Source organism: Coturnix japonica, chromosome 11 (genome assembly GCF_054131305.1).
Source record: "Coturnix japonica strain WE chromosome 11, WE-NBRP24, whole genome shotgun sequence".
Lineage (NCBI taxonomy): Eukaryota > Metazoa > Chordata > Aves > Galliformes > Phasianidae > Coturnix > Coturnix japonica.
In genome coordinates, this window is record NC_140673.1 from 25,807,831 (window position 1) to 25,834,669 (window position 26,839).

General features: G+C 42.6%; 1 protein-coding gene and 1 long non-coding RNA gene across 28 annotated transcripts in view; both read left to right on the top strand.

Moving 5' to 3' along the window:
* Positions 1-26,839, top strand: part of FGGY (FGGY carbohydrate kinase domain containing) — a 264,789-nt gene that overhangs the window by 85,709 nt on the left and 152,241 nt on the right. The gene's annotated exons all lie outside the window — the stretch shown is intronic.
* On the top strand, positions 11,498-15,972 carry LOC146759075 (uncharacterized). Its single transcript, XR_014932918.1, has 2 exons — positions 11,498-11,673; positions 15,581-15,972. It is a non-coding gene; the product is annotated as an uncharacterized LOC146759075 (long non-coding RNA).

Genomic DNA, 26,839 nt, shown 5'->3' on the forward strand with positions numbered 1-26,839 from the left:
CAGACTTGACATTTACCTCTGCAGTTCCTTATTTCTACTGCAGTTCAGTCTGGTCAGGCAGGAAGCTCATAAAAGGTGGCTGTAACAGATCTGTACCCATGGAATTAGGATCTCAGGGCAGATGAAAAAGATGCTCATGTCAAGCAGGTGTAGCTCACATCCACTGAAACCCCAGAGGCACGTGCAGACAGTGAGGGCTGGAGCTGGGGGATGCACTGGGGAGCTCTGAATGTCAAGCATCAGGCAGGGACTTCAGCAGCATCAGTGCTCACAGGGCTGGGTCTTTGTGGGGAGTGGAAGGCAGGATGTAGTAGTGCATACACAGTGCCTTGTGGGTTGTGTGTGCACCGCAAGGATTTTGCAGGGGACTGAGGATTGTGCAATTATAACCAAGGCTATAATTTTCAGGATTATACTCATGCACACAGAGGAAAATTTCTTTGCAGAATTCTTTACTGATGATGAACCGTAAGCCAGAAAGAACACTATTGGGTTTTCTGATGTCAGTATGAGCTGGTAGAGTTGGCAATCAGAGTAAGTATCCTTCAATTATAGGCTGAAGAAGTTGAACAGAAGTCAGTGAGGCATAACCAGTATGGAGCCCCATAGTGCTGTTATTGTATTTGCCTCTCAGAAAAAAACACATGCTTAGAAGGCCATAAGCTCTTCCCTCTCCTTCTCTCCCCTCAGTTGAAGAATTAATCTCTTTGTCATATGTGACAGCTGCACAAGTAATAGGAACAAAACATGTAGGTGTTGGGAATAAAGTCATTAAACAACATGCTATTTGTTAAGCACATCAAGTTCTGGACAAATTTGTACTGTAGCTTTTCTGTGTCATGTGCGCAGGTGATAAAGAGTATTGAAGAATTTCCAGCAGTAAGAATTTCAATTCTTGCCTTGAATCAAATTGTGATTCAGAATGAAAATGTCACCGAGACATGGGCTGTAGTGAGAACATATGACCGCTGTTTCCAATCACCCTATAATTAGAAAGGTTTTTTGTTGTTGATGCATGTGCTAAGGCAACCTCTGCAAGGCTAGGAGCAATAACAAGAATTAAAGTTCACTTTCATCTGAAAAGACAATAGTTGATAAACAACTAGTTGAAAAATGTTATATTCAGTGGTTCTTGGAGTTGTTCAAGCCCTGGTTGGATGGGGCCATAGGCAAACCGATCTGGTGCCATATCTGGCAACCAGCCCATGGCACGGGGGTTGAAGGGGGGTGATTGATCTTTAAGGTCCCTTCCAATCCAAGTCAATCTTTAATTCTACAACTCTTCATTGAAAGGGCAATATTATTGACATAGAAGTGTTTTGTAGTAAGAATTCTGTTCTCGAAGCAATAATATGGAATTGAAATAGGCTTGTTCAGGTTTTGCACTTTTTTGTCCCTCTAAGTAAACTTAGCAACTAAGTTTTCTTCTGAAATTTTCTGTTATCTATGATGTGATGATGTCACATAATTATATGACGTGACCAGTAATGATAAATCATAAAAAGAAGATAAAATACTAGGTGTTATATTTCCATATCTATAACATGGCTCCAGTTTTGGCTGTAGTAGCTGCCATCAAGATGTCCAGAAGGAAGCACCCAACCCTTCTGCACTGTTCATACAGTAGGAAAGATTGGGAACTTCTGATCTAAGGGTTGAAGGCACACACTGACATTTTCTATATGCACTCCCCCAGGTTTGAGTCTACCTACTTTCTCTGTGAAGTTTTTAAAATGCCATTACTCCGTGATTCATCACCCACGCATGGAGGGAGGAATTCGAATCAGATGGGAAACAAAGTGACAAAGTGCTCACTGGGAAAAGGAAGAGATAGATAGGACTTTAGGCAATGGAATCATTAGGGAAGGAAGTAAAATCTCTGATGGGGAGAGCAGGGTTCTGTCATTTCGTTAAACTGGAACTAGATAGGAGAGCAACAGAGATGGTAGTGGTGGGAAGAAGGAAAAGGTATACCCTATGTATAGCAAAAATACTGGGGGGACAACGTGGAGATGGGCAAATAAAGCCTTTTTTTTTTTTCTCCTTGAGGTTACCCAACTTGCTTTTCTGAGTAACACTTGCCCTTATAGATCACTCCCAAGCTAGTGGCTGAGTGGAAGAGGTGCTGCACCATGTGGGTTCTAGCAATGGGATGAGCAGTAGGAAGCCTGGTGTTGCCTGGCATGCATCTCCCTGTGTGTGGTGTTTGCTTGCATCTGCTGAAAAGCTGAAAACAGGAGGTGGAAGTGAACTACACAGGAAAAGGTTGAAGGAAAGTAGCTCTGCTCGTGTAGTTGGTTGAAGGTGTTTTCCTCAACAAATTTTTAACCAATTGTTCGCCATTTTCATGGTGACCTGACCAGCTGCCTCCTATTACTTGTCTTTCTGCTATACCTTGGGTACAAGGTACGATTTCTGCCTCATTGTGCTATGGGTTTGCTCGTGACCTGATTGCTAGAAAGGGAGGGCCTGAAGCTGTCTACCAGTTATCATGACACAGTCCAAGGCTGTAGCAGTGAAGTGGCCTAACTGTTATGTCAGCGTACAAGGGTTACCACATTGTCTATGTTAACTAACCACAAATCTCGGCCTTTCATAAGGTGCTTCTAAGATACATTTAGAAACAAAATATTGTCAAATTTTTGCCATTTGCCTTCTTGTTTACAAGCCTTGAGAATGCAGATGGGTCACGCTTTCAAGATTCTTCATGCAATCAGTGTTTGGGAAAGGTTTTTTTAGACATAATTATATACCTCCCAGAGCTGGATCTCATTCAACTTGCAGTTTAAATCACAACAGTTAGTAGGATTGTACCAGGCTGAAAAAGCCCATGGAAGAAATTTCACACATATGTGAAATGCTTCACTTTCATTAGTTTCTATTTATTTATGTATTTGTATGCTTATTTACTGCAAGGGTGATGCCAAGGTACAAGCTATTTTGTAAATCAAAACATGCTCATTCTTAAAAGAGATCGAAATCAGGTCTTCTGGATTTGGACGGATCTACAGTCTTTTATATATCACCATTTCTTGAAGAAGGTTCAAGTGGAAAATATCTGCTCTTCGTTTTGCAGTGCAACTGGATGTCAGCCGACCTGTCAGGCAGGCTGAGCAATCTTCTGGGCTGACTTGTCCCTTCTTTTGCTGAGGCAGTGGAGCCCTGTCGGAGATGTCCACACGGCTCAACCCCAAGGAGCTCTCCTCATCTCTGCCTGCCCTATTTCTTCTTTTCTCTCCTTTCAGAGAAGTTTCAGAGTGCTTCTTGAGTATGTTTTCTGTGTTTTGAGATAACATATGAAAAGGAAACTTCTTGATCTCTTTTTTTTTTCCTATCAGCTCTTGGGAAGTCTTTTTCCCTTCTCAAATTCACATGACTGTCAGAAGTTGAGGAGCAAATAGGTAAGCAAGCACCAAAACAAGCACAGCAGAGCAAGCCATCTGCTGTGCGGAGGAAGGCCGACTCCTACAGCTCTGATCTCAGCATGAACACACAGCATCTGTGTGGGGCTGGGGCTGGCGGTAATGGGGATGTGCAGCGCAATTAGGCAGATGAAGATCTGGCTCTGACGCACCCTGGGGGAGGAGATGCCTGATGCCCAGGCAATTGCTGCAGAGGCCAAAGGAGCAGAAGCTCCAGAGCAGCAGAAATGAGTGTGGGGCACACACCGCTCTTGCAGTTCCTTCCTGGGAAGCATCGTTCAGGGGCTCTGTGCTTAGAATGTTGTTGTGTCTTTCCTTGGGATGTAAGGAAGTGTCATAACAAAAAAAAAAACAGCTGTGGCTTCTCAGCACAGCTGAGCTTCAGCTTCCTTCCTCAAGCAACCTAATGGAAACAGCAGCAGCGTTCCCCAATGGCCTCTGGGGCAGCCAGAAGTTCCTTGTTGTGGCTCTCATGGGAGCTTTGCAAGCCATCAATGCCAGGGAAAATGGTTTCTCAGCATCAGTTTCCTTGAAAACTACAAGCCAGCCCCTGAGTGCCGGCCATACTCCTCTCTGCAGCAGCATTGCCAGCCCTGAGATGAACTCGTTCACTCATCACACCTTGGCAAAACCAACCAGTTTCTGAAAAGTGCTGCTGCTGCTGTCTGGTTTTGGGTTGTACTCAGCCCTCACCCTACAGCTGCTGCTGAGAGAAACCGTTTCTTTATGGGAGTGAAACTGATGGTTTCTGAGACTGGGATAAGATGAACCGTCAGCTGTGATAGAGCCAGCAGCAAAACTGCGAGTGGGCATCAAGCTGCGAGGTGATGACACCCTGCTCTGTTCCAGTTCTCTTATCTGATGTTCTACCTCCCTTTCTTAGTGGAAATGGTGATGCTACCCAAGGATACCCCTGAAGACTGAAGTAGTTCATCTTCAGCTTCAAAGATGTTATGGCTATGCAGTTACAAAGTATTATCATCTGCCACTTCGGAAAGATGTTCCATGTTTATGTGAGATTTAAAGTAAAGTAGAAAATTGGGCTATTTATCCTACAATTCACTGGAAAATTAAGTTTCTATAGAAACTACCACTTCAGAGTTATTTATGTTTCTCTACTGAGAAACATCTTGAGTAAGAGCATTCCCGTGAATGGCAAATAGAAGTTACATTTCTCATAATAATATAATGTTTACAAAAGAGTGTGTGTGTGTTCTAAGCGTTGTTATTGGTTTGCTCTATAAATCCTGAGTCTGTTGAATATATTGCCGTGTTTATAGTAGCAACTGATAACTAATAGCAGAGAAGAGACTCTAGTTTACCCATGGGGAAAAAAAAAGGTAGCGACATGTAAAAGTTATGTGTGAAAATTCCTCTGGGCACCCTGTGGTGATGAATCTGCACCAAAACAGAAGATTAAATCTAATATCTCTGTCAGAGGGGATGAGTTGTTATAGATGCAGAGAGAAGAAGGTGAGAAGCTTGGATTGCAGTCTTCCTCCTGTCATCTGATGGTCAGCTCTTATCAGGGATGTCTTCATCTGGAGGTTGCATCCAACCTATTGCCTTTGTCAGGCATTGGCAGACCCAGTGCACAGTGAGTGTGATCTTACCCTAAAGGTGAGATGTGCTCAGCACAAGGCGCTTTCCTATTTCCAGACAAACTTCAGGAAACCTTTAGATACACACCTTAGAGATTTAGGTACCTGAATACATCTGATGTCCTTCTTGTCAAAATGTTAACTGAAGCCTTTAATCAGACCGACAGCAATTAAAGTCTTTGCTCCAAATATAAAGTAATCCCTCCATTGATAAATAATGTCCAAAGTGGTTCTTGGTACCAAAACATCTTGTCACTCTTGCTGCTGGTGCTTGCATAGAATACCTCTAGGTATCAGTGTAATCATTTCAAGACAACAGTTCATGTCAATTAACCAACAAATGCAACCCCCAAATAATAGCCAATAAAAAAGAGGGGCCAATCGGCTGCTTCCTAAATTGAATTTGCTGTCTGAGATGGCTGAATTATGGCTGTTAGTGTGTGCAGCACATTGGAGCTGTCTTGACCATTTACTAGATTGCTGTGTCTCTACCATTCCTTTGTTTTGCAGTTTTTCTTGCCCAAGAATTCTCAGAAGCTTTGAGTACAAGACATGACACAGATCCTGCCCTGGTAGCAAATTGTGCAGTCTTTTGTTTCAAGCACACAGCACATACCCAGACTTGCTCATAAAATATCCATAGCAAACTCAGGCGATGCCTGTCTCTCTTATACATTTTTAAGAGCTGTGTCCTAAATCCATTAAAGACTGTGAGGCATGAATAGAATAATCCTTCCTGCCACATGTGTGAGAAGGGATTTGGGATCAAGTAACTGTATGTACAAAATGAATTGTGAATATGGGCACCACCGGATTCTGCTGTGAGAGCAGAGTGCCTCTGTCAGTCCCTGTTTGTCTGAATTGCTGAGGAGTGTTTTGCAACACAAAACAGAGGAACTTTGTACAAAGGAAATGGAGATGGCATAAAGAGAGGTCAGAGAAATAAAACTGCAGGAGTCAGAAGATGGTGACGATAATCTGCTCCAATGGAACGTGCTTTCTGATTTCAGGACAACAAAGTGGACAGATTGGTGCGTTGTGATAAAAGCAATTACTTTTGCACTGTAAGGTGACTGTTCTTACTTAAGTAAGATGTAATAAGTGAAATCTGGACAACCAGTTTTATACCTTGTTAAAAACTGGTCTTTGTTGTTCTACCCTTAGGAGGTGCAGGGAACCTGGTGATGTCCCAGGTAACGTAGGCAGATTTTCAAAGGAGAAGAAGGGCATTAGTCACTCAGATTGAAAGAGAATCGGGTGTCTTCCTCCCTGGGGCTCTTTATAAAATTACAAAGTGCAGCTCTTGCCAGGAGTCCTCTCATCTGATAATTTCTGTACAACTTGAATGTCTTTAATTCGCAAAATTTGCACGCCATCTAAGTGTAGGTGCCAGATATTTCTTTCTCCTGTTCTGTGCCTTCCATCTTGGAATCATTTGCAGGTGCCCTCAGAGACACGATTCACCCTTCAGCAATGCCCAGGATCATCTGCAGGGCTGTGGCTGTGTGAATGGTGCTCCCAAGCAGCTGCTTTAACTCCCCAGAAGCCGGGAGGTGTCCGCAGGGCTGGAAGTGATGCTCTTATTCCTCTGGTGCTTTTGAAAACCTTTCCCCAAAAGCCGTGTGCCGTGTTAAAGGAACATAGAAGAGCTTCACAATGCATTATCAAGAGCTGTGACTATGAGCCCTGACCCTGCTGGTATTAATTCACATTTGTTCAGAAATGGGTTGCATTGAGCCCTTATTACTGGGGACACTGAGTTTGTTGTAGATCCTTGAGAGCAGAATCAGTACTTTCTATTTAGAAGCAGGCTAGAGGGCAAAACAGCCTCCATACTCTGGGATTTCACTCTGAAGAAAATCCCTTTGACAGAATCTTCAGTAATTAACTGATCACAAAACTTCAAAAGCAAAATTTACTGTAAATATTAATTTGGGATTTTTCTATCTTGGTCATCTGCTTTTTTAAAATGACATTTTACTAGAACTGCCTTTACAGCTTGTGATTCCCATTTTTACTTTCAGTTTCCCTCCTGTACTGCATCGCTTGTAAGTAGGCTGTGGTTTTCTCAACATGTAGCTGTGATGCTTGCTGTGCTTTCTTCCCTAATGCTTTTATTTAGAAAACAGAGAACAACAACCTTAAATAAAGCTAATTATTTTTCCCCATGCATTTAAGTTTCTACCATTAAGGTGAGAGTAACATACACAGTTGCTCATCAAGGTGTGTTTGCATCACACCATATTTGTGCTTAGTTTGAGAGTTTTAGTAACATTTTATTGTTGTCTAGTCACAAATAAGAACCTTGATCCTGCATTTATGTTGCTGGATCCCAGTAATGTCATCATTCCTCTGCATGGGATGGGAGCCCGCCCTCCTGGTCTGACTGCTGGTCAGGAATTAACTGTTAGCAAAATGCAGTGACTTTCTGCACTCTTCTCTGAAGAAGCTCATTATTATAATAGTGCTTTATTTTCTGTATTCCCATTTTCAGGTCTTCTCTGATTTCGATCACTGTTATATGATAGGGTTGATTCTTTGTTCTTTCCATTTTAAAACACTTGAGGTTACTTCAGACTCAAATTTTCTTAGTCAGTAAATGACCTCAGCTACTGTTATCATCAGCTTGTACTAAAATCAGCAATACCTGTTCTGTAGGCCTTTCTTGTAAGAGCTCTTAGATGTCCTTACAGAGATGAGATGCCCCAATCAGGACCATGGGATGCTGCAGTTGCTTTTTTCTTCTTTGAGTTACATTGTGGAGCTGTGAAGACCAACGTGCCTTCAGCACTGCCACCCTGTGAGGACAGCTGATGTTCCCCAGACCACTCATGGGAAGGACACAGCGTTTGACTTTCTGCAAGGGATTCTCTTGTCTGACTTCAGCACCCTAATATATATCCCTTATATATCCCTATTCCAGAGAGAGGCACCTTCACAAGGTGCGTGAAGAAACACTTAGAGCTGCTTGCGTGATCTTGAAGCAATGCCTTCTTTTGGTGCTGAAGGTTGTAATTCTGGGCATTTCAGGGCAGGTATGAATCAAAGGGCAGGTTCTGCCACTCTTTGCCACATTGGCTGATCCCATTTTCATGGGAAGTGCCACTGGGGCAGATTCCTGTTTTCTGTGAGGCTGCAATGCAGAGATGTGCTCTGAGTCTTCCTTTCTGTGCAGAGCTGTTTGTCATTTCAGGTCGGGCAGCTGCCCCAAATGAACCATTTCCTTCACATCTCCTTTGCCTGTAGCAATCTTGAACTTGTTGACCTATGTGCCTATTAATTATTGATATACTGTTGCATTATTTAGGCTTGTTTCAGCAGACAGATACATTATTACCAGACAGACATTTGCCAGACGGGCTGATAGATAATATCCTAAAATAAGGCTCGAGTTGCATTTGTACAATCAAGGACTGTAACTTCATTACTTTCCCCCCGACCCCTGCCTCTCACTGGCAAATTACTGCTATGTTACCTTGGAACATTAATAGAAACTGAAATACAATAACAATCTCTTCAGGCAACAAATTCAATCTTGGCCTTGGTGTAAGTGTGGCTCTGAAGCTGCTCAGTCCACAAAAATACAGAGGAAGTCTTCTCTGAAGCTGTTCTTTATAGGATACTAGAAATTACTTTGTTTGTCCAGCCCCTACCAAGGAAAGGAGAACGGATGTCTGCCTGGTTGCTATGAGCTGAATTGCAACACCCCGGAGACACAGGCATAGCCTGATGTGTATCTCCCAGGGAAACCTGCCTTTGATTTTTTGAAACCTCACTGCAGTCGTATTGTCTATGGATCCAAGAAAAAGGCGTATCAAAATGAATTAGCTGTAATTTAAAACACGCGTGCTGAGCATTTCTGAACCTTTAAAACTAGAGCTCCAACCAAAACAAGAATGAAGTGATACAGTTCTTCGTAGCAATCACATGAAACGCTGGTGCAGTCTGCTGTCACAAGTGAGAAATGGCAGCTCTGAATACGTGACAAGCTCATCCACCTGCTGCTCCTCTTCCTCTTTCTGCGTGCATCATGCTTCATTCTGTCGCAACCAGTTTCTCCTCTGATGTCAGAATCCCACTCAGTGCTCAGAACAGTGACCACGTGAAAGCAGAACAGACAGAAAAGAGGAAGGAAAGCAGGCAAAGGAGCATACAGACAAGAAATGTGTCTTAAATATTACAAATTGAATGGGTTGTTTATTTTCTGTGGCCTCCCTTCAGAGACACAGCTAAGTTTGGGGAGAAATTATGGAGAGATGTAGCTGCTGTTTTCAAAACCTAGCACTAGTCCTTATTGCCCTTTGGGTACATACTGCTGCAGTTCAACACGCTGTGGGGTTTTCAAAGCTGTGTGTCCTCTTAGCTCCTTGGATGCCAGCGGTGAAATCTTCACCCCTTGTAAGTCACTTCTGTCTCATTTCTGGTTCACTGCTCTAGCAGAGCCATGTCTGAGCACCTGCTCCCTTGGTCCAGCCCCAAACACAGCAATGGTTGGTCCCAACACCAAAGCTTCTTTCATTCTCTCTTACACTCCTTACTACGTAGCCACACAAGCATTTTCCCTGGCCTTGGGGAACACCAGCCACATGTGCTACCCTTTCAAAAGGGTACCCTCTCAACACCAGCCTTAATCCCTTCATTTCTCCCCATCCAGCACACTCTTTCCCAGAAGTGCAGTGGATTTCAGCTCTAACAGCCAGGCACAGCTGAACAGATAAAGGAAAGACAGACACATTATTTGGGCATCTGTTAAAAGAAAAATGCTTCAGGTTTGTCAACAACAGAAAAAACAATAAGGGAGAAAACTTGTGTTGTTTTCCTCACTGTTCTGCAGTGTCTCTCAGGTCTTGGTCACTCAAAAATGGTTTTCCTGAGTGATGGCCAGCTCTTTATTTTCCAGTACTTCCCCATTTGAACAGATGAGCATCGGAGTTTGACAGTCCTCCCTTCTAGTCCTGGATACAATGGAAGAATTTATCCCGTCCATGCTGTGGGTTTTATTTCTGTATAGAGATGGGGAAGCAACAAACTCCCACGCTCAAATCAAATTTCAAGTCTGACATCAATAAAAGTATGAAAATCCCCAACACTGAATTCAGAAACACATTGTAGACTTTCTAGATTATTTCAGGCTGGCTGACTGGAATTAAATTACATGAAAGTCATAGAAAACAGCACATTCTTATGTAAAACTCCACAAAGCAAGTGCTGTGATTTTAACTGAGTTGAAGAAATACAACAAGAAGTGTAATTTTTGTTCAGGGCCATGTGTCAGCTTTTGAAAACAAAAAGGAAATAAATGATCCGAGTCACACAAAGCATATGCCTGCAAAATAATGGTAAAACATGTACTGTATCTGGACCTCGTAAGTGTGGTTATTAATTCTTGCTGCTGTTGTGGCTGGAGGCTTTTGCTGTATAAAAAAGCCCATGTTACAGTGCAGAATGATTTTGATTTCTACTGCATCTGGAATAACACAATCTTCTTGCAATAACACGGTGGGTTCTGAGCTCTTCAGATGAGGGAGCACTGGAAGCTTGCAGAAATGCATCGTTTGGTCCCGCTGACTGTTGCACAGGTCAGCTATTATCCCACTCAGGATATGAACCTGACCTTTGGTGTACAAAACCCTAAGCTCTGAGATGGTCCAAAGGAGCTGTCAGCCCATGTTCAGCTGAATGTAAGCATTCTCATACACTCATACACGCTGGCACTGTGCCCTGGGGCTGCCTTGTTAAAAAAGCCATATGAAAGGTAGTGTGTTTTTCTTCTCCTTCTTGTGTGCAAACTGCATTTTGGAGCCAGAGATTGTGGTGAAGGTTCCTACCATGCCAAGAACACCCTCCTACTCCATAGATAGCAGGACGGCACTCACCTATCTTGTCATTTGAAGGTTCATGCTAGGATTAACCAAAAAGTCATGCTCAGAGGTATTACCAAAGTCCCTTCAGTAACCAAGGACCCGTCTATTCCCAGATTCATCACCACTTAATGTCCGTCTTCTGCCTGGATGTGACTCCTACAGCTCATGCTACAGCCCAGGACCTGGTACCTGAGCTTGAAGCTCTTCCACTACAACTGTGCTGTTCCCAAGGCAGTGCAGTGGTGGTGCATCGCTGTCTTTGGAGTCAAGATATTCAGGTTATGGGCCAAGAGTATAACACTGTAATTAGTTTTTACTTGTTGAGGATGAGCTCATATTGTAAGTACATATGTTCAGCTGTCAGCTTGGTTCTTGCAACAAAAGGGAAAACAAACTGGTAATAAATAGAGAAGTTGCATAAGCCAATCTTCAAATAATGGCACTGGGTGGAACACGTGAAATGGGAGCTGTGGCTACAAAGCAGACTGCTGCTTCCTATTCTTCCTATGAGCACAAAATAAATTACAGATGTTTAAAATGATGCAGCAACCAAGGTAAATACTGAAATCCTAAAGATGCCTCTCCATCTGTCCTACTATTCTTGTTGTAGGATTTTACACTGAGAAATGAAGAACTGAGGTCCAAGCCTTGTTGTCCTGTAGTGCAAATGAAGTGGTTACATTCCAGTGCATGAGCAACAGCATTGCAACCTCATGTTTGTATTTCCTGATGTGACGGTTGCTGGTGTTGCAGAGGGCCTTGAGGTCACAAGTCTCAAAGAACTGAGTAAGCAAGCACTGGCTTTTGAGTACTCTTTTGAAGGAGAGGGAGAAGGGTTTCCACAAAAACGAAGGCATGAGATTCCAGAGATATGGAAACACGGCTTGAAAAAAGATACCATCATTTCAGTTTTTTAAAGGTTCTAGTCTAGATTTAGATTGTCGTGATTCATTGTTACAGCATTTGGTTGTATTGCATGATGTATTTTTAGTGAAGGCAAGTTAACGTGACCAGCAGGTGCGTATTTATCTATCAACACATTAGCATTTAAATCAGTGAGTAGTTACAATGATTAATACCATCCCAGATTTCTTTAAGCATCATCATTTAACATTAAGCCACAAATATCTTCTTTCTTTAAAAAGCACACAGCATTTCTTGAGATGTTTGGTTTTGATAATGCAGTGGTGTGAGATACCTGAGATATGAATGAATTGTGGTTGGACTTGATGATCTTTGAGGTCTTTTCCAATCTGAGCAATACTATGATTCTATAGAAGTAGCAGGTTGTCCTTGTCCTTTTATGACAGCTTGAATGCTCCCAAGCATGCATTATAAAATGTAGAATTTCAAAGTACTGAATTCCTCAGCATTCTGCAGTTCTGTCCAGATTACATCCAGAACTAAAAAGGAAGAACAGAGTTTTAACTTTCCACAGAGAAGCCTTTGGCACACTTTAATTCTGACTTCTCTATGTGCATTTGAGCATCACAAAATTCTGGAAAGAATATGAGAAGAATGGGCTCCTTAGGACAGTGGTATCCAAAGCATTGATCACCAGAGTACGTCTTGTAGCCCACAGCTCCATCTTCGCCATACTTTTTCCTGAGGACTTCTCTGACATGCAGTGTTAGAGATGCTGACATTGTGGTGGTCTCTATCATGATGAGTTATTCCGATGCCCAGCAGCTTACCCCAGTCTCTTCTCTTTCTGCACACCCCCTTCCTTGCCGTGAGATCACATCTATCCACAGTAGATGACCATGTGTAAGAACCTTCCTACAGAGCAAAACAAGAGACAAAACCATTGGGCACTGTGTATTTTTGAGACAAAAGCAGTTTAAAACCCCAAAGATTTTGCTACTGTCATTTTAGGGTATTTCCTCACTAACCTGTATATTTACAGAAGTATCCTGTACTTAATGAAAATACAGTAGTCATCCATAGGACTTCCCTCCTTCACAGATTACCGTTATTTTGGTTGTGAATTAATTTACACTATTAAATAGACCAAATAATGTTCCTGATGGAAATGTGACCAACACATTTATTGCTTGCTCGAACCTAGACATGAACATGCAATCTGAACTTTTTGGGGAAGAATCTCATTTTTAACATGAATTTTTCACCCGAAGATCAAAAGCTTAGGAACAATTTCATCCCAGCTGTTTGCTTAATCATCATCATCATCTTTTTCTAATGAAATGTTAATGTTTTATGGGGAAAGGAGGAATTATTTTCTGGGCAGTTCTGTTTGGAAGGAAAGCCATATGACATAGTTATAATCAAGGTTTTACAACTACTTAAGTGGATCAGTGCAGGAGGGAGTCATTTACACTGCCTGGAAGTGGGGAGTGGTGTATATACACCATCATCAGGGGTACTTGATTGAACCTAAGAAGAATTCTATTATGCTTTTTGCATTAATTATGCTTAAGAACATCCCTCTAGTGATACCGGAGCTAATTTTTAATTGATACACTTAAATCAATTCCTTCATGGACAGACATTGTTCATTATTAACTCATTTTTACGCATGGCCACTCTCAAAGAAAGCAAGCTAATATTGTTCCGTCAGCAGTCAGGTGCATTACAGAAGCAATTGCTGTTTCTCTCCTTCTGATGTGTTTTGATGGCGCTCATTTCTTCTGGCATGCTTTTAGCTCCTGGTGATTCAGATGTGTCAGCTACTATTGCTGTAAGGAAACACTGATGATGGATTTATAACATCCAGGCTCCAACTTAGTGACCTGAAAAATGGCTAAGAATGTGCTTCTGAAGGAAAATTGGCTTCAACCATACAAATATATATATATATATATAAAATAAAAGCTTCTTAATTTCCTCTCTCTACATTTTAATGAAACATTTTATCTAGCTTATATATCATGCTTTTTGCCAGGTGAAGTTTTCTCAGATCTATTTGGGGTAGTTACTGAGTTTAGGGGAGGGCATCGTCTTAGTCTCTGTAGAAGTGTCTTGTAATGCGTCCATTAAACTGTACTGTAGAGTGGTTGTGAAATGCCTCCCTGCCTATACTCAAGAAGAGTTTGTCTAGGCAGAGAATGTGGAGCTGTCTCTGCAGGTCGCCTCTGGGAGCCAATGAAGCTCGCTGGTGATACTGATGGTCCTATATCAGTTTTAGAGCAGCTCCTGTCTGAAATCAGGTCTCCCTGTGCTAACCTCTGAAGAGCCGTGATGGAGATGACAGCCTCAGTGCCAAGTATTAACACTCCAGACAGAGGTAGATTAGAAGACTGAAAGGATTAGCAAAAAATTGCAGTCTGTGCAGGCAGAGCTGTATTCCAGCAGTGGGATCAGATGTCAGGACTTCAGTGCTGCCATTCTCACTCAACCAGAAATCCTTCTGTACTTCTGGGTAAGCTGTTCTAGCTTAAAACAGTGACAGGCTATTAAATACTGAATTGGATGTATCTAGTAGTTATTTTTCATCTAAGTTGTTACAGTGGAGAAGAGCTCCCTGGGACAGTGTTAGCTGTGTTCTACTCATGCTGGATTTGATTAAAGCTTTGCTGTATCTCCTGAGATAAAGAAGAATCTTCCCAACACTGGATGAAGTCACATCTCAGATCACTTTTCAGCCTGACAGCAGTCTCCCTTGACCTTGGATAAGCTGTTTACCTCCTTTCTTTCTCAACTTAGTATCTGTAAAATGGGAATTACCGTATTTCCCTCACTGATGAGTCACAGTCTTGTGCTCAGGTATTATCCTAAACCGTAAGACAGATCTGTGATTTATTCTTGGGCTGCCTCAAGTAAACAGGGTCTCCCAGGTGTAAGTTAAACGTGTTGTCTCTACTGCAGTCCCATTTTCAGGGCTATCTGGATTAGGAAGGACAAGTAAAAGGGATCTTTTAAAAATGATGTCTATGCTGCAAGTCAGATTAAGTGCTTTGAAGCTGCATAAGGTCCATCCTCTGTTGATGCTGGACAGAAGGGGTCAGATTATTTGGCTTTGAAGAACATCAGGAAGTGGCTTCTTCCCCTCCCTTCTCTGTCAACCACTATAGTATTTTTTATTTCCCATGGGGTGAATTTAACTTCTAATACAGGCTACCCCTGGAGCACCTTGAAGTGCATCTCTAATAGGGCCACAGGGATTTTCTAGTATATAGTGCATAACCAGAAACGCTTCCCTTATGGATGGGTTCCTTGACACACCCTAGGCTGAGGGCAGAAAGCTGTGGTTTTCCTTCAGCTTCAGGAGGCTGTGTTAATCTTCTTCGCAAATCACAAGTGGAAATACTCGGTTCTTGTCACCACTGCTGCTGTAATGGTGAATGGGAAGTGTTAAGTTGTTGACCACTGAGCAGGTAGAAACCAGGCAGAAGGATAGCAAGATGCCCTTATGCACCACTTTCCTTGAATATTGTAATCTTAGAATGCATTCTGTCTTTGGCCTCCAGAATGAATGAGAGATGCAAAGCCCTGCACCTTGGCCTGAGGACGTAGCAGAGCACAGGCAAGGCTGCTGCAGCCTTTGGGGAGCAGACAGAAATGAAAGCCACTTGTGTCTCCTCCTCCACACTCCTGTCCCTGCAGACCAAGCCCTCCAGCTCCTTCAGAGGGGCCCCTGACATTCCTCTGTATGTGAGGAGCTGCGCCAGGAGCTTTACCTGTTTGCTTGTTTACAGCTCCCTGCTCAGACCTGATGTCTGCTTTCTCTTTTCAGCTCATCTGCAGACAGAGGCCTCGGGGTTTTGGTTGGGTGCCATCAGACTCCTGCTTGCTCCGGCTGTGGTGTTCTTCCCCAGACAATGACTTCAGTAGCCTGCAGGCATCCCAGATCCTCCTAACAAACATCTCTCCTAACTGCCTTATTAACTGATTACTGTAGTAAGATAATAATTAACACCCTTACTTGTGTCTTAGCTCAGCCAAAAATATTCTCAAGTGGACTAAAAATGCATAAAACGAATAAATGATTTATGTTTACTATTTTAATGGAGCTACTTATTAGCATCGCTCCAGTACAGAGCACCATAAAGCAATCCTGATTTTGTTACAGATTTAGAATGTGGTAATGAAATGCTGCAAGGAATAAAATGGGGAAATGCGCACTGAGCCAAATTCTGCTCTTAGTTATATTTAAAGATCTTGCTGAGCTGAATCCTAGAGAGGATTTGTCCAGGAAAGCCTTGAAAAGGAAAGAAATCTCTGTCATCTACGCATTCCAGCTTATCAATTCAGAACCTGTCCCAGCCAAGTGTGCCTACCCTGTAAGTAAACACACAGAAAAGGCAAGTGGAGGACGTGTATATCTGCAGCAGATCAGAAGGGTTGTGCTCACACACGCTCTGTGCGCTGCTGACTGTACAAGGCATGAGGCAGAGGGCAATTCAGCCTCAGCAGTGGATGAGGGAGGGAAGATGTACTGAGCTTTTCCACTTGTGTTTTCATGGATGCTTCTTTACAATCAGGGCAGGGCCATGAAACCTAAAAATGAGAAGCGCTTCTGTATGAAATTCACTATTCCAATTGCCAGGAGAAGTCTTGAAATGAAAACTCTTAACTTCCTTCTGCCTTGATTGATGTAATGACTCAGGGCTCCAAACTCCAAAGCTTCAACCAAGGTCTAAGCATAATGCCACTTTCTGGGCTTAATTTCCAAGGCTTTGTTTTGGGGACCTGTTGGCAGCGAGATGAGCCAAATGTCTGGGCAGAGCTCTTCCATCTCAGACTGACTTTCTGATTCTTTGTATGAGCTTCTCCCCACATTAAAGCAAATCAGTGCCGACCACGTACCATTGGATGTGATGGCAGGTGGGGTGGTGTGCCTGCTCTGTTCAGGGAGGATATCCATGCAGGCATATATCCAGCTTGAGCTTTTATCCTGAAGTATGTATTTCATATTTAGGATATTTCTTTTAACATCTGATCTATCCAGTGGATTCTACTAGTGAAGTTTTACACATATCTTTGCACACCTGTATCAATTATTACTCTTTAGGGATACTGGAGGATTTTCCAAACTCCCTTTTCTTGTCATTAATGTGTGAATGTCCACATCCTGTGGGTAGCAGCATTTCTTAGGCAGTTCTGTCAGTCAATCACGTACAAGCTGAGGGCTCCAAAGCTGCACTTGTCATGAAGAAATACATTACTTAAAGATAACAGCCATTCCAACCCCTCTGATGTGTCTTAAAATGAAGTATTGCTCTATTTTTTACAATTTTTTTTTAATTATTTTTAATTTCCAGATGTAAAAAAGACTCAGCTTCGGGGCAGAGACAGTCTAAAAGCTTGTGCTAATAAATCCATGCAAGTTGAGTACTGCTTAATACATATTCTGCTTCAAGTGCTTTTTAAATGTATTATCACCTTTAAGTAAATACAGTGGAAGGCTGCCAAATGCCTGGATGCTCTTCTTGGTAAATTTATGCATTTCTATCATTAACGCAATGAAATGTTTAAACTTTCATTGAATTTTGCTAACTGATTTGCAGTTTGAATGGTAGTAATTTTATGCATCTATCAATTACCATTTAAATAGCTGCTATAATATTTCTGGTTAGGCAGGCAAAGCACACTCGCCAAGATACTCTTCATCTAAATTAGATTTGGTATGAAGTATTCTAGCAATCACAAAACAGGGGATGCATGCAAGGCATGAAGAGTTCAGAGCTGCTCATTCCTGCTACAAAGCAGTGTTGAGCCTAGCAAAAAAACATTTGGGGGATGGTCTCAGCTTCTGAGCCTACTGGGCAAGACCTTTTGTACTGCACATGGTTTGTGGTGCAAGAGGGTCGTGATGCTGCCTTGTCCATTATTATTTATCAGCACCTCATACCTTACTATTGTCACCACTCTTCCTCTACTCGGGCAGATGTGTAGGCTTTATGTGAGTTATGATTATGCAGCTGAGAGATTTACCTCCAAAATGGCAGTGGGTATAAGGATCAGCAGCTTGAACACTATTGTCACCTCCAATAGATGTCAATATGCAGCAGCAGACTGTGTTGACAGCTGATTTAAAATCAAGCCCTACCAGTTTAGGAGCCAACTTCAAGGTAGACATTATAGAAAATTGATTTTAAAAGAGCTGTACGTTGTCTTTGTAACTTTATGCTAATTTTACAAAAGGCTTCTGGCAAAAGATTAAAATATATGTTGTGAACAGTCTCTAATTTATATGATCCAGCTTCCTGCATGATAATTTTTCTTGAGTTTTGACTAAAGGGAAAGACATGAAGTGATCCTGTGTGTTTTTCTGCCTGTTTCCCTCAAGGATAATTTCACAAGCAAGTGAAGAATGGATCCAGTGCCTCATTTGAAGATACAGAAAAACATTTTTCCATTCCTACTTGGGTTTAGTTTTAAAGTGACTAATAAGAAGGCGGTGATTGCTTCATTAGCATGCTCTGAACTGAGTGCATAACACAGCTATATACTTCAGGTCTAATTAGGACACTTAATTGATTTGTTTTAACTAAATTAACAGACATCGGGGAAAAAACGATTTATGGCAGATTTTGAAATATTTTCCACGCAGCCAGCTGGGCTCAGCTGAACACAAATATCTGTTTAATTTCTGGATAATGTCATGAAGATCAAAACCCTTATTATTGGGAAACTGTTATGAAATCATCTTGCATTTCGTCAGCTCTGTCCATTATAGGACAAAAATTTACCAGCTGATTTTCACAGATTTCTCCTGACTTGGGTACGGATGCCTCTGGGGAGGGAGAAAGTGTGGGATGGGAATAACTCAGAGATGTTGCCATCAGAAAGAGTTAGTTAAGATGCAGATTTCCTTTTATCAGATTGGTCAGTCAGTAACTTGGTTACGCACGTAGGCAAATACAAACAATATATAGAAACCATCTGCTTCCTCCTTTTTTTTTGTCGCTGTCTTCCCTCGGATTGTTTTTGTAGTTTTGTAACCTGGCTGTGCTTCTTTCTGACTTGGATTCATGCTAACGATATGGCATTTCACTTCTAGTTTTTAGCATGGAAGCAGAAATGCTGATTTAGCAGGAGGGAAGCTCTACATCAGTGTAGCTGTTAGAGACTCAGTGGCAGTGTTACAATACATCCCCCAGCATTTCTTTTTATCAAGCCTTTTGCCTTGTAGGAGAAGGGGTACATCTGAAGGAGAGCTTAGAAGGTCTGTAAGTTGAATTCCACATGCAGTGTTTGCATCCAGTTAGATACTTGAGCTACCTGGGTTGCATGGTCCATAAGATCCACTAGGGCTGCCAAAAGCAGCAGCTTGGCCCTTGGGTGGACAAGGCTGCATTTTCTGCCCCAGAAAACTATTTAGATTGTTGAGTTTCTTTCTGAAACGTAGTTTGGCTCATCAGTTCTGTTTGTATGGATCATACAGTATTTTGTCTCACTGATTTCAGTACGCACCTGTTGCAAAAACAGAAAAGAGCCTCAGAATCAGACCCATGCAAATGGTCCAGAAAACAAATGTTGCACATAAGTGTGCAGACAAGATGTGCCTTGCAGGCAATGGTGGTTCACTGCTCATGCATATCTGTAGTAGCTGACTGGAAGGAGTAGTTTAGAAACCTCTGGTGTGAGAATGAAGTGGAGCTGCTGAAAGTGCTGTGGTTCCTAAATTTATTCTGCTCTTACATTTACAAGAATACATGGAAATGAGTGTGTAGCTACATGCACAAGGAATGCACAGAAAGAAAACCTGAAGGAAAAGCAGTAGCTGGGCAGCCTTCCGGTAAAACCCGCTCTAGTTTTTAGGAACAGCTCATAATCCACTGTTTACAAACAGCAGTAACACAAACGTACAGCAGAAATGACTCAGAGTGAGACAAAACCAGAAAAAAAATGAAAGCAAAGTCCCCAAATTGCCTCTACATTCTGACACGGGGCACTAAAAATAGGCAAATTCAGAATGAAAGTACAGCACAGTGCACAGCTCCCCTGCGCCAGTGCGTGGGGCAGGGCCTGGGGCTGAGCTGCACTGAGTGTGTGGGGGGCAGATTTTTCTCTTGAAATGTTTTCCTCCCAAAATATGGTTTCATTTGAACTAAAAATTTCCTGAGGAACTTGTCAGAAGCAATTAGATTTCATTCAGGTTCCTTCAGGCAAAGAGATCTTCTGATAACGTCAATCAGTTCGTGTCAATATTTTCGTTCATATTTGCGTCTTTCTTGGTTCCTTCAAGGAGTGATAAGAATTAAGTCTGGAAATCAGGGTGAGATGAACCCTTTTGATCCAGTAGAAATAATTCAGTTGACACGTAATGCCTGCCTATTTTTAATGTCTTTCTGTGGGGAAAAAGAACAAACAAACCAACAACAACAATTCTTGCAATGTTGACAGTACAAACTGAAATCCTATGGAAGAATATTAGTTTTAATAGAAAATCTTGAAATGCATGGTTTGTTTTCTAGAAACAATTTTGTGCTAATTGTGATGGTATGGAGAGTGTTGGCTGGATCATTATGGTTCTGTATAGGAATGTAAACAAGTTTTGAAACAACAGCTTCTTCTCAAACAGAAATCTGAGGTTATTCCTAGTGAAAAGAGAGAGTTCCTCAATATCCTTCAAAATACAACATGTTCTGAACTCCATAGTCAAACCATATTAAAGGCATGGGAGCAGTGCAGAGAAAAGTTGTACACGTGCTGTTGATTTGCACATGGGCTGTGAGGCTTTAGTTTGTTTTACTGTGAAGTGACAGCTCGACATTTAGAACTTGGCAAGCTGGGGAGGGAGCAAGGGTGTGCCCCTGGCTGGGCAGGGCCAGCAGCTGCATGGCTGGGATGCAGAACTGGGAAAATGAGGAGACAGAAATTCCTGTTGCTTCTCACTCTCTCCCATCCCAGCAGGACAGACTGTTGGCTGTCTCATGCTGGCTGTTATGAACCCAATCCCCATTCAGGTCTGTAAGGTCAATTCCATTGGTTTTATCACTAAGATATTGTATGCTTCTGTAGAAAAAAATACAGCAAAACAGGGAAGGACTTACATATTCGGATGAGCAGCACATCAAGATCATTCCTAGCAAGGCAAGCGTTGGCCCATTTTACTATTCATTTATCAATTAGTTGCCAAAATTTGTTGTTTCTAAAACATGGAAGACGTTGAGTACCTCCAGTGTAACACTGTTGTAAAGACTCTGAAAGGAAGTACCTGTAGTTTGCTGCTTGTTTCTTTGCACTCTAGGAAATCCAAACTTTGTGTCTCGGTGCCACACTGCAGCAGGAGGAGGTTTAGAAATGGAAAGTGAAAGCACCTCTGCTCGATTTGCCTTCCCTTTGGGTGAGTGGGCATACAAATACAAAGTTCAAAAGCACAAATAGCAATCAGATCTCTCCCTTCCACTGTTAATGAGTACAGATTCCACAGCTGGAAAGTAAAATTAAAGATAGTCCTGTGTGCCCTTTGAAGCATTTGAAGTTATACTCTTTTCTGTTTTTAATGTAGGAAAGCAATGATCTGTTTATTATCTATTGTAAGGCAGAAATGCTTTCAAGTGAAATGTCTTTAAACTGGAAAAGGTTAAATCTCGTATGAGTAGACTACAAGCATGATATTGAACTTTTCCTTCATGTCGTTACCAAAAGTTTCTGAAATCTAAAGAGGAGTTGGTATGGGAGTAACAGCATCAGTAGTAAATTATTTTAGGCTTTGAGCAATAAATGCAGTTCTGAAGAAGCTGCAGTGAATTGTAGCTTCAGTGGTGGCTCACCAGTCTGCATCCTGCTGAGGAGCAGGTCTCTATGCTTCCCTGGGAATACAAGGATTTGTCCGAACCACAGAAGAAACAATGCAGGTAGCAGGAACAAATTGTATGGATACAGTACCAGGGAGCCAGTCTTCACCCTGTACCACGGCATGGTAGTAGCAGTGTGAAAAACCATCATCAGAGTGGTCGGGAGAGTGGGGAGTGTGCTGCAAAGATTTGGCATGTTGGCATATTGCTGATGCATGGCTGAAGAGGGAGGTGATGAGGACACGTGGAAGAAAAGGCAGCAAACGGGCTGAAGTCACACTGAGTATCTGCTGCGAGAGTATAATGAGAGCCTTTAGTCTGTCTAGTCCGAAAGATGAGATCATTTTACCTCTATTAGCTGGCTCAAGAGCAGTGTGTTCTTTAGATGATATGATATACGTGAACATTGGATTCCACCGGTTGTGGAAAGCAAATTTGGGTTGAGTTTCGCAGGCTCTTAATGGCAAATGTGAGCATGTATTATTGCTCCTGCTAGAGAGACATTCAAGCTAAATCTATTGCCAAGAAACTCTGGGATTAGAAATCTGTTCAACAGGTAGTTTACTAATTGCTGGCTCTTGCAGTGTTACCCTTTACTTCTGCCTGTCCTACAGAAACTTTTATTTGTATCAAGCTCTTGGTTCTGCTGTTTCAGAATGGAAAGGTGCTCATCCACAAGTAAACCTGGCTGAGGAAACTCAGTTCTTGAGGTCTTTGGATAGAAGCATTTTTTGTTTTTCTGAGGAACTCTTTGGTGATATTTCCAGAAAGCTTCCAATAGCACCTGGCACAAGGGGAACTGGAAAATGCTTAACGCCTTGTTAGCTCTGCTTATTTCCAGGGAAATGTTGAATCTCCCTGTTATTGTAATAAGGTGTGGCAAAATAAAACAGTCTGCTTTCAAGCTCCTCCTGAATGCATGAAGCGCTGCTTTGTAAGTTAATCATATCAAATAATCATATCAAATACTTCAAACTGAGGGAAAATGTATATTTCTGGAGAATAGTAAGATACCACGGAAACACAATAATTTCCATTGGAAAGAATGTTATTAATACCCCATCTTTTCCCAAGAAATGTCACATTTCAGTGCCTGCTGTCTTTTTGTTGTTAGGATCAGTGCAGTAGTCAGCGTGGATTAAGTTGCCTAACTAAAGTATTAGGTGTAATTAAGCTAAGAAATACATAGCTGGAGACTCTGATTTATGTTTAGAGATAGATGGGATCTGTACCAGAGGGAAAAGCACTTTATGGAAGGCTGGCTAAAGAGGTATTTTGCATTTAGCGTAAACACTCTCCTGGTTAGTCTTCTGTGTAGCTTCCTAATCTCATTTAATTCAATTTGCTTTCCTCCCGTGGTGAGCTATAGCACCTCTTGCACCAGCTTTAAGGGCTGTAAATCCTGCACTCATACAATCAGCTACTACTTTCCCTGGGGGCTTGAGGGAAAACTCAGATCTTCGAGCATGTGAAATGGGGTGCTTTGACCTGCGCCGAAGAGTTAATCTGATGAAAACTGAAGCACGGCCTCAGCTGAGCTCTGTGCTCAGTTGTGGTGTTGAGCCAGGGAAGGCCCAAGCCAACGAGCATACTCTGGCATCGGCTCCTGGAGGTTACAAGAACCTTATGTATCATTTTATGTATTTTCTTTTCATGTGTATATAATCAATTCCAGTGGCGAGGCTTGTGTTTTGGTTTATACAGCCAAGCCAGGCAATTGACTTGGCTCCATTTTCAAACCTCTTGGCTTGCTAAATGTCAGAGCCTGAGTAGGGCTTCTCTTTGTACTCCGATCTCATACAATTGGCCTGAGCTATGTGTGTTCCCTGGGAGCACATGCTCAACCCTGAATACAAATCAAACCTCATTAGGAGCCAAACAGAGAGGTCAGCGAAGCAAACATTTTCGTCTCCCCCAACTACCTTTTTTGCATGCTGGCACAGCTTTGTGAGGCCCGAGTTTGACAAGTCTTCTAGGTCCCACACGCCAAGAATTGAAGATGAAGTAAAGTAATAATACTAACAGTGTAAATGCATTGGCGGTCTCTGTAAAAGTTCCTCAGTGAGTCACTGGAATCTTGCAGTTCTGCATCTGAGAGAAGCTATAAATCCTCTGGAAGAAGGAGGCAGTAGAAAGATTTTTGTGATGGTTTCGTTGGAGTGTTGATTTTCTTAGATCTCCATAAATAAGCGGCAGGGAAATACAGACTGCTGCAAACAAAAGTAGACGGCTCACGAGATGTTTTAATTTCTGCTAAATCCCTGGGAACTGCGAGGTAGGGAACAAAAGAATGTTGGGAGCACAAATATTAGTTTTAGGTAAGTCTTATAGGCTTTAGTTGAAGAGACTAACAGATGCAATTTTGCAATAGCTTTATTGGAGCGTGGTCAGAGATGCTATTCCAGTTGTGGCTGATCCGAGTCAAGAAACTGTCACTCTCAAGATGAGCTAGTTGAAAAAAAGAAAACACAGCTCAAACAATAAACCTACTTAAAATTGTTGAAGCTAATCTGGATCATTCTGACTGAGCCAGATTTGGGAGTGTCTGCGCATGCAGTTATTTGGCTCATTGAGAAGGGTGGTAACCCCTAATGGGGGGCAGTGGATAAATAGCTGTGGGCAGGCTGGAGGTGGTAACCTCCTAACCTGGCTCAGCTGTGGTTGGAACAACATGTGGGGCTGTGCCTGAAATTACACAATATGGGGGTTTCTTAATAGACCAGTTCTTAGATCGAAGAGCAAACTGCTGTCCAAGTTCACAATGGGATGTGCTGCATCCCAAAATGTATGCATAAATATACATCCCCCAAACGTGTGTGCTAAGTGAACACTGAGTACTTAACAGCACCAGCACATAATACTGGCTCCAATTCCTCCCGTAGCCATCGTGGTTGGAGCACAGTATGTTCCAAACAGCACATTTTGCTGCATGAGTCTCAGCTGTAGATCTCCAGAGCGAGGCTTCTATTAAATGCATCTGTACTTGTGTGTCTTTGGTCTGTATCAGATTCTCCTTAGGTTACTCAAACTGCTTCCAGACCATATTCCAGACCAGACATCCTTAACCCTCTCCTCACTTCTGATACATCAATCAGGACACGCTGCTTGTCTCAGGCCAATACTGCACCAAGCACTGTCTTGCCTTGCAGGAAGAGATATTAATTAGTTAAAGAGTGAAGTGCACAAGCTGAAAAGAAGGCTACTTCGTAAGCCCCTCTGAATCCAAGGAGGAATGGAGGGCTGGGCTTTGCTGAAAGGTCAGGGTGAGCTCATGCCGGCAGGAGGACAGCAGTTTGGGCTGGGTGCTGGCTGGGTGGAGGGAGCTGCCTGGAGCATTCCAGGGCTGAACTGGCGAGAGGCTCTGCAGAGGAGTGCGAAGGGAAGAGCCCAGCCGCACCAAAACCAGAAGGGGGGTGGGAAGGGAGAACTGGATATGAGGGCTCCAAGCATTGGGTAGGTTCACATTCAATGCGAGGACATGGAAAGATGTGGCTTACCACTGTTAATACCTTTGTTTCATTTTTCCCTGGAGCATCTAAAAAGCTATGAAAGTGAAATGAAGAGACCGACTTTATTCTTTATCATGAGGTTTATCCTCAGGCTTTGTGTCCTGTACAAGCTCAATCCCCACTCCACCGCAAGACCACAATGCCTGTGATTATGTGGATCAAGGAAACCCTGTATCAGTCAGCCTTAAGCTCTCTTCTGAAGTCCTCTGCCATAGGAAGATTTGCTGCCAGGCCCTGGGCTCAACCCCATGAGAAAAGAAGCCCCAAAGCACTGGGATGTTACATAGAGGTACAGCCTCTGGTACCATACCCTGAGCTTTTTGGAGTCGGTCCAGTCTTAAAAACATACAACTCCTCCATGGTGGAGTCTTTTCTTTGTTACATTTCTCCCATACTTCTCTGTTTGGGAAAAAAAAGGGTCTGTTCATGAAAAAATACTTGGCAAACTTCAAATTTCTTTGTTTAATGGTGTGAGTCTCCATGGCTCCAGTTACCTTTTTGATGTAGATGTGTAACACTGCTGGGATAGGTCTCTGGAGACAGGTGAAAAGCTGTATATTTACTTAAGATTTATGGGGTGAAGTCTATGCCTTTAGGTTAACAGGGTTCAGTCAGGTGTTGCTGAAAGCGTTGGGTGCCCTGTGGGAGATGTTACTCTTCCCACCCATGAGTGGACAGCCTGCAGCAGCTTGCAGCTCACCCATCTCTGGTGACAGACCTGGCTCTCAGATCTAAATGAGATTTGCAGTGATGCTCAGAAAGACTTTCATCCTTCAAACCTTCTGTACTACCAGACGTCCTAGGCACTGGTGCGCCAGGCAGGGCCTTGTACCAGAGCCTGCAGGACTGGGAGGGTAAATGCCTGGGAGGGTAAAGGCCTTGCATAGGAGCTTCAAAGCCTGTCAGCCCTATTGAGAAAGGATTATTTCCTAAAGTATTCAGTTCTTGAGAAAGCAAGTGAGGAAGCTATCACCCAAGTGGGAACTGATATGGGGTTTGGAGGCCCAGAGTCAGAGCAGGGCTTTCCATGCATTGTTTCTGAAAGCTGGCTGTGTACTTAGATTTGTTCAGAGACAAGAACCAACACTGTGCAAAGCTTGTATGATTTTCCAAACTGAAAGGCAGAGGTGCAGACTTGATGTAGAACAGACATTTTCCCTTCCCAAAATGAAGATAATCATCTTTAGTTGTAGAAATACGATTTTATAGGATCAGATAGTCACCGGAATTACTTCAGGGGAGCACAAAGGCAAATCCTTTGTGTGGTGGAAAGAACAAGCTCTCAGGATAAAGCAGAGTTTCGTTTCTCTGCAGGGTGTCAGATGTGTGTAGCTCTTGGCATAAGCTTTCTAAGTGACCTTAGCCTAGTGATATAAATTTTAACAGCAGCTTTCAATGATGAGGAGACCGGATGGGTGAAAACTAAAGAAACACAGTTAGCTCTACCCACCTTCTCTCTGTCAGAGCTTTGCTTTTAGTGCATGCAGAGGTCTTATAGGAGGATCATTTGGCTTAGGGATACCAGGAGAGTAAGAATACGTGTTATGCCCATCAGTCACTGCCCGTGATGCTGAGTTGTGAGGCCTAAGCCTGGCCAGCTGGAATCATGGGCACCTCACATGGCCAGCTGTGCTGCTAGGCCCAAAGCTGAGTTGTTCTGGCATTCAGAAACACCATTTTGCAGACACAGGAGAGCCCCTCGTGGTGCTGGTTAGCTGCTTTCCTGGGGGGCAGTTG